Source organism: Asterias amurensis, chromosome 13, assembly GCF_032118995.1.
Source record: "Asterias amurensis chromosome 13, ASM3211899v1".
Classification (NCBI taxonomy): Eukaryota; Metazoa; Echinodermata; class Asteroidea; order Forcipulatida; family Asteriidae; genus Asterias; species Asterias amurensis.
Window position 1 is genome coordinate 4,830,265 of NC_092660.1, and position 8,632 is coordinate 4,838,896.

The 8,632-nt window shown below is 39.0% G+C and overlaps 1 protein-coding gene across 1 annotated transcript in view; it reads right to left on the bottom strand.

The window, feature by feature from the left end:
- LOC139946094 (galanin receptor 2a-like) overlaps positions 1 to 7,308 on the bottom strand; it is a 34,444-nt gene extending 27,136 nt beyond the window's left edge. The window contains exon 1 of the mRNA XM_071943697.1: positions 6,737 to 7,308. The gene's annotated coding sequence lies outside the window, so the exon portion shown is untranslated. The remainder of the gene's footprint in view (positions 1 to 6,736) is intronic.
- Between the last annotated feature and the right edge of the window lie 1,324 nt (positions 7,309 to 8,632).

An 8,632-nucleotide genomic window follows, 5' to 3' on the forward strand; every position in this document is an offset into this window, starting at 1 on the left:
AGTTCTTTGGGCAATTGGTTACCCCTGAAATGTCATCAATGTCTTTTGACGGAACCCAGTAAACGCGAGTGTGAGACAGTTTTTCTCGTTTGATCAACACAGTTCAATTAAAGGTATAATACAGGAGTGGCAGGATGAAAATCAACAATTTTTAATTTAGTTTGATAAATTATGAAGTTCATGCTTGAAACAGTTTTTCGCTGAAACATTTCCCTCTTTAATAATATTGTCAAAAACCATGCTTCTCACCTGGTGTATCTCAACATACGCACACAATAATAAACCTGTCAAAATTTAGCTTAATTGGTCGTCGAAGTTGCGAGAATAAAAATGGAAGTAAAAACACCCCTGTCGCACAAGTTGTGTGCTTTAACATGCTTGAATTCGAGACTTCAGCCGAGATTTCGAAATCAACTTAAATATTTTACTGAGAAATTACTTCTTTCTCAAAAACTACGTTACCTCAGAGGGAGCCGTTTATTACAATGTTTTAAACAACCAACAGCTCTCCATTGCTCGTTACCAAGTAAGTTTTTATGATGAAAAATTCTTGAGTAATTACCAATAGTGTCCATCACTGCCCTTAAGAGGTGAATAAATCCCCTGGTATGTGTCAAAAGGCTGAAGTTTTTGAGGGGATTGCGTTAAAAGGTCACTAGAAACGCGATCTACTTGCCCGTGACCAGGAATTATTATTATGCTTTTAGGTGTTGAACAAGACAAGTATGCAAAATATTCACGAACACCTCTTTCATGATAAGTTTGCACAAAAAAAACCCAGAATAACGTGACGAATTTATTCATACCTTTATTTTAGCCTCAAAAATGTTAAAACCGTCAGATCATATTACATTTTTTAAAAGGCAAACCTAAAAACATTTTCTCAAATTTATCTAAACTCTAAACAAAATATATACTATAATTTATGGGTACAAGCCTACACCCCGTGGCGGGGTGGATACGTTTCTGTGGAACGTCGTCTCCATTTCAAATTTTTATATAAATCTCCTAGGTCTTAGTAATGTTTCTTTACCGTTTTCTTATCATTAGTTTACACGCCATTCAAGTTTCATTGCAATCGAAGCATGCTAGTTGCGAGACACCTAAAATGATTGTTCGAAAGATCGAATCTTCCCATGGATTATTGTGTCACAGGTCTGGAATATTATCCGCGGATGCATGTATAAGCTTAATTTTTGAAAGGGCAAAAGGACAAGGGCACCAAGGCATGCTCTCCTTAAGGGCACCTGGTGAGGACTGGAGCTTTTCAATGGCACCAAGGCAATGACAATGGGCATGAAGGCGACGACATGAAGTCAATCGCATTTCGTTGCCGCCGTGAAATATCAGCCCTGATTTTTCCAACTTTTACAAAATGAGATATTGCAGGATTGACGAACTATCTAACGCGGAAAAAATAAAATCCCAACTAGTAATTTGTTGCAAAAAAAACAAAACTATATGGAAGTTGAACAATGGCCATAGGCTACTTCGAAAACAAATACAAGACTATTTTTGTTCCTCGTGTGTCTGAATACAGTTTGTTACAGTCGTAAGAAGTTTTACCTATACACTCATCATAACCAAACCAATAAGTATAGGCCTACATCGAAGTATCGAAGATGCACTTACAAGGACTGGGATTTCAACATTTACAGCCTGTGTGTTGGTTTCTCTAGATACCTCCACGCCCACCCCCCCCCCAAAAAAAAAAAAACCCAGCAAAAACCTACATATATATGTATTTTACGCCATAGGCCTATATGTTACAATCTGCCAAACAATTACATTTGGTGTTGTTTTAACACCCTGCGAAGTTAACTTTGATTCTGTCTTCGGTATGTAATATGAAATCCAGTTCCAAACGTTACTGACAGTAACGCTTCTCATATTCGAAATTTAGGGGATAAAAACCGATATCTTTTTACATTTGCACATCACTTTTAAGTGCACCATTACTTTGATGTGCTTTATCACCATCATTTTTTATCGCTTTTCATTTTACTGCTGGCCTACACTTTCCCTTTAAAGTTAATTTTGACAATTCAATTAATTTTTTTACATCATTTATTTCTATACAACAGGGGGCAGCTTTCAGACCAATTGATTTCCCCCGTTGCTCACTCCCATTATACCATCTACTTAACAAGGAGGCTCTCGGATAGAAATTACATACTTTTTTTTCTGGTTACTAATCAAGCAAAGTATGACCCAGTCTCCTATCTACAACCATACAACGTTACGCCTCCCAACAAGAGAAAACCAAAATTTAGTCTCATTTTGCTCTTATATACACCCTTAAAGGCAGTGGACACTATTGGTAATTACTCAAAATAATTATTGGCATAAAACCTTACTTGGTAACGAGTAATGGGGAGATGTTGATAGTATAAAACATTGTGAGAAACAGCTGTCTCTGAAGTGACGTAGTTTTCGAGAAAGAAGTAATTTGCCACGAATTTGATTTCAAGAGCTCGGATTTAGAATTTGAGGTCTCGAAATCAACCATCTGAACGCACGCAACTTCGTGTCACACGGGTGTTTTTTCTTTCATTATTATCTCGCAACTTCGATGACCGATTGAGCTCAAATTTTCACAGGTTAGTTATTTTATGCATATGTTGAGATACACCAAGTGAGAAGACTGGTGTTTGACAGTACCAATAGTGTCCACTGCCTTTAACCTATAAAAATTGATTAACTCGCTTTGCTGTTAGGACGGTGTCCCTCAAGGCACTGGATACTAATGGTAATTGCTTAAAGTATAATTGTTGGCATAAAAACTTACTTGTAAGCGATCAGCGGAGAGATGTTGATAGCACAAAACATTGTGAGAAACGGCACCCTCTGATGTAGCATCGGTTTCGAGGATGAAAGTGTTTCTCACTAAAACATTTGAATTTAACTTCGAGAACTCAGAATTTGATTTTGCGGTCTCGAATTCAAGCATCTGAAATCACAAAACTTCGTGTGACAAGGGTGTTTTCTCTTTCATTATTATCTCGCAACTCCGACGACCAATTGAGTTCAAAGTTTCACAGGTTTATTATTTTATGCATAATGTTGAGATACACCAAGTGAGAAAATTGGCCTATGACAATTGCCGAAGATGTCGTCTTTAAACCTGGATACAAATTTGTGTAAATCGTAAATCCCAAATGATTGGTATTCGCTCAGACACTTAAGATTACACGCGTCTCGGCATCAATGACTTTTTGTAGTAGTTTTCAAACAAATATAATGTTTCGGTTTCAACATTAAGCCATGTCATTAAATCCATCACACATAATATATTTGGGCAGCTGGCTGTCAGTTAAAACTAGTTTATTACTAGGCAAGGTAATTTATCATTTAATTAAGTTGGTTGTCTGCAGACATTGAAAAGTCAATGACCAGCAGCAGGGCCCACCAGAGTACACCAAGTGGAGCTTAAAGGAACACGTTGCCTTGGATCGGTCGAGTTGGTCTATAAAAAAGCGTTTGAAACCGGTTTTTTTTATAAAATGCATATGAGAAGAAAAATGTTGTTAAAGTAGAATCTATGATCCACACAAACATGCCTCGAAATTGCACGGTTTTCCTTTTACCTCGTCGACTTGCACGGTCGGCCATTTATGGGAGTCAAATTTTTGACTCGCATAAATGGCCGACCGTGTTTGTTTGCGCAGTAAAAGGAAAACCACGCAATTTAAAGGCAAACTTCTGATCATTGTATTCGATTTTTAAAACATCTTTCCAACCATATGCATTTTATACAAAAAGGGTTACAAACGCTTTTTATAGACCAACTCGACCGATCCTGGCAACGTGTTCCTTTAACAAAATTACGCTTATCGGAATACCGGGGCACAAGTACAAATGGTGACTGGTATCCTACTCATTTCTACTTAGCTGAAAATTGTTAAATAGCACTATTAAATCGGGCACAGTGTTGTTATCCGAAAAATAAAACAGCGTTGCCGAGTTTCACGACACTGCTTAGCGCAGACTTGAAACGCTTTTATAGCCCCTATAGTCCTTATGCACATGACGTCATTTTAGTAGGGCGCCCTCACCTAAAGGTCAAAAGGAGGTTGTTCATTGGCCAATCCTGTGCTGCGCGCGTACAAATCTGTGCGTTTCGATTGTTCCACCATCGTTTTTCCACTAAGATGGCCGCTGGATGACGTCAATGCATAAGGTCTATATTGTGAAACCACGTGCTACATTTTATATCCTAGCCCCCGAATTCTGCGCTTGAGATCATCATTCTTTGCTTACAGGGCAAGGATCGATTTATGCGCCAGTTGTGTAGGCAAAGAATGCCCATAGCATCGTGAAGTAGGCCTTGACTTATAAGCCCAACGAGCGAAAATTACCTACTAAGCTGTGTAGGTATATTAAAAAAGGAATTCCCCGCTTCCGAACGGTTAAAAAAGGTAGGCCTATATTTTTTACTTCAACTATAAAAACGTATAAGGTACCAAATATGATGCAAAATGTCAATTGCTGTTCAGCTTTTTTTTAAACGTGTTAGCCTATTCTAACAGTGACGTCCTAAATATTTCACGAAAATTACGGATTTGTGAGGAATATATGACGACAAAATCCCACCGCAGACAAATGTATGCTACCATGGAATGTGAATAACTGTTGAAAGAAGTGGCTTCTTGAAGGTTAATATTTGAGTTGTGAAGCTTTGAAAATTTTCCGCCCCAGAAACGGGCCCTAATATTTAGGACTCTGTAAAACAGCACAGATAAACATCCTAAATAGGGATAAGTTGTGAACTAAACGTGCCCTTTTTTCATTAAAACCAAATTAACGCAAACAATATTGAACCTCTTTTTAAAAGGGATTGTTTTTTTAAGCACTTCTAAACTGTATTGGAAAAACGAACCGACTTCCATTAAAGGTTACACCTGGCTGCAAACATTTGCAAAGTCATCAATCAATGTACAATATTTAACAATCGTTCTGTCGACCCGTAAGAGTTTTGTAGGATCGAATCGATGCTTGAAGGAACACTACATAATCGGTCTTTGCTAACAAAACATTTACCGGCAGTGAAGCACTTTATATAATCCCACATATACATAAACTGACAAACCTGTATAAAAGTTTGAGATCGATCGGCCATCTGGGTCACGAGAAAATAGTGAAAAACCTGTAACACAATGTTGCATGACATTGACTTAAAAAAAAAAAAGGAATAACCGCTCACTGCGCGATGAACTCCAAATAGGGAAGGACTTTTTTTATTTCTCATCAAATATTTATGACATTTCAGACAGAAATTTTTCGCCGGATTTTTTATACTATCATCACCATAAGACCGTGCAAATCTGTGATCTTATACGAGTTTTTTTTCTTACCAATTATGTAATGTTCCTTTAAAATAAATTATAAATCAAATACTACACATTATATATAGGCTTCGCATTGCGATGCAAACTACTTCAGACTGCTAACAGCCGACCGAAGTCTGGACTTTGTCTGTATGCCCTGTAAACTTTTTGTAAACCATGTACCCGGTACAACACCTGTGTTAATTTCACAAGAGTCAAGTAAACATTACACGTTTGTATATGACATTAACCTGGTGTTTAAAGGCAGTGGACACTATTGGTAATTACTCAAAATAATTATTAGCATTAAACCTTTCTTGTTGACGAGTAATGGGGAGAGGTTGATGGTATAAAACATTGTGAGAAACGGCTCCCTCTGAAGTGCCATAGTTTTCGAGAAAGAAGTAATTTTTCACGAATTTGATTTCGAGACCTCAAGTTTAGAACTTGAGGTCTCGAAATCAACCATCTAAACGCACACAACTTCGTGTGACAAGGGTGTTTGTTTCTTTCATTATTATCTCGCAAGTTCGATGACCGATTAAGCTCAAATTTTCACAGGTTTGTTATTTTATGCTTATGTTGAGATACACCAACTGTGAAGGCTAGTCTTTGACAATTACCAATAGTGTCCACTGCCTTTAAGTAAGTGTAAATATTGTAAAGTCAATATACCACCTTAAGGCTAAGTAGGTCTAATAGGGTGGGCGTTTTTGGAAACTTTGAGAAATATTGTAGGGGGAGGGTTTTATTGAGGGCACAGTGTTGCCACACCAATGACTTTTGACGAATTGATTGATACGTTGACACAAATTTGATGGGGAAATCGTAGGCTAAGTGTTTTAGGGATGGCGTTTTGGACAGTTTGAGAAATAGCCTGTCCACTGCGGGAATGGGCTTGTATTGAAATATACTTGGTCTAGTCCTAACCCATTTTCGTGTATTGCGGTTAACACAAGAGGAATGAGATTTTAATTGAGCGTATGCGTAATTTTGACCTATAAATCCCAGTTACTTGGGCGCTGTACTCCTTTTTCGAAGTTTGTTATTATCGGTCGTACGACCGGCGTGCTACTGATAACAACAAATTTCGAAAAAGGAGTAGAATGCACTTAGCCAGTAAATAGGTTGAATTGCGACCCATTTCTGTAATGACATTTTGAACAAGTTTTCTGAATCTAATACCTCAGAAGAAAAATATATATCAGGACCAACAGGACCCTGATCCGAGGTACTCTGATCCGAAAACTGTTAGTGTGTATTTTGTGTATTCATTTTTTCTAATATAACAAAAGTGGTCCCATAATAATAAATTCATATTTTTCTTCGTCTCAAAATAGTAAATTCATATTTGTCTCCAGTGAAATTTCATTTAAAAAGAAACATAATTTAAATCATTAAAATCTTACCTTTTTCCAAAACGTTCCTAAAAATCACACCATCAGTTACCACCACCGCGTCCGGAAGAATGTCACCAAATGTTTGTCCAGTTTCTGTCCTGCTGACAGTTCGAAATGCCCAGCGTTACTGAGTGGATTGTCCAGGCAATATTTAGCCATAGGTTTCTTTGCCTGTCTGGAGTAGCGGTGTTTGATCAAGGTTACTTATAGTAGAACCAATGGAGCATGTGCAGGGCTAGCCCAGGTCTGTCCTCCGTTGCAGTGGCGCAGCCTGACGTCCTACCAAGGCTTGCTCACGGCATCCAATGTGGATATAAACACACTTCAGAAAATACTAAAATCAGGTCATAATTAGGTGACTTCTTCTTGTCAGTTGCACAAACACGCACCTTGTGTGTGTCACGGCACCAGACTTCCCACCTGCCCTGTGCGTAAATGGATAAACTGTACTTATATGATTTAACGATACTTGGTGAAGTGAAGTTGATGGGTCATGCAGCGTCGTTTTACGGCTTACCGTCTGGGCCGCTGCTCGGTCACAACATGCTCTGAATAATCCAGCAGGTTTTGACGTCACTCTCTCTGTGGTAGACTGTCGTTGTGACTGGGCACACATTATCAACAAAGAGCACTTTAGTCACGGATCACGGCACGTCATCATACAAAATACAACCTGTGTTATACCATTTTGCGCTTGCGCGAGCTTGTGACCGTTGAGTGTCCAACCCGAAGTCTTCGGGTTCCCGATTTCAGATTCCGTCGATTTCAAACCCATTGGTTTTACCTTTGCGCTATGGTTTTACTGATAAAAATACACATTAATACGTGTAAACGATTGGTAGTTACACCGGCTAAAGATTATACATCATCCTGCTTAAATTCAAAAATGGAGGGAGAAATAGACATCGGGTGGCCATTATGGGACAAAATGGCACACCATCCGAAGTTGTTTGACCCATTTTGACAATAGAAAGCGCAGATCTACACTTGCTTCGGCGCATGTTATAATATAGGGTGCGTTCGTTTAGCTTTCCTAGGTCGACCCCGGTGTGTGGCGGTTTTTTTTCCCAGGACGAACATGGGTTATTATCTGCACACGTTCGTCCTGGAAAAAAAACCACGCCACACACCGAGGTCGACCCAGGAAAGCTAAACGAACGCACCCATTGAGTGAACACATTCTTTGCAGTGCCGTGAAACCGTGAAAAAATCCATTTCAGCCTATAGGATAACAGAAGAGGAAACAGAAACCCCGTGCTATGAGCTTCCAAAGAATAACAATAACAATTCCTTCCCACCGACCTATAGTGGGTTAATGGCACGTTGACACCCGCCACGCACGTGCCGCACTCCCGGTCAAGATTAACGGCCCGAAGACAAGCGGGAAAACAACATTAACAATCCTTCCCAGAACTTCTGCTCTGTAGAGGTACGTGACCCAAATGTCAAAATAGTTTGATGATTTAGAGGCAAAATACATTCGTCTGAGATTATTTTAGACTAATAATAACTAGAGGCTAGGTTAATGTATAGAAAGGTCGCCGGGTATAACAAATGACGTCAGAGCCGAAGGCGAGGTCATTAAGTTGGTCGTAAACGACCATTACGGACGCCCACAAACAGCCCATAGGAATTGCATTGAGCTAGTTTTTGTATCCGATTAATGTGTACCCGATATCCGAGTTGAAGTTGGGCCCAGGGGTGGATTTCAAAAATAGTTAGGACTAGTCTTATCTCGAGATAGGACCAGTTACTCGTCCTAACATTAGGACTATCCATCCCATGCAATTTGTATATCTCCTAGGACTAGTCCTAAGTTGGGACTAGTCCTAACTCTTTGTGAAATTGGGCCCTGGATTCTCAAAGAGTAGTTGAATTCTGATCTTCTGATTCACAGAAACTGAG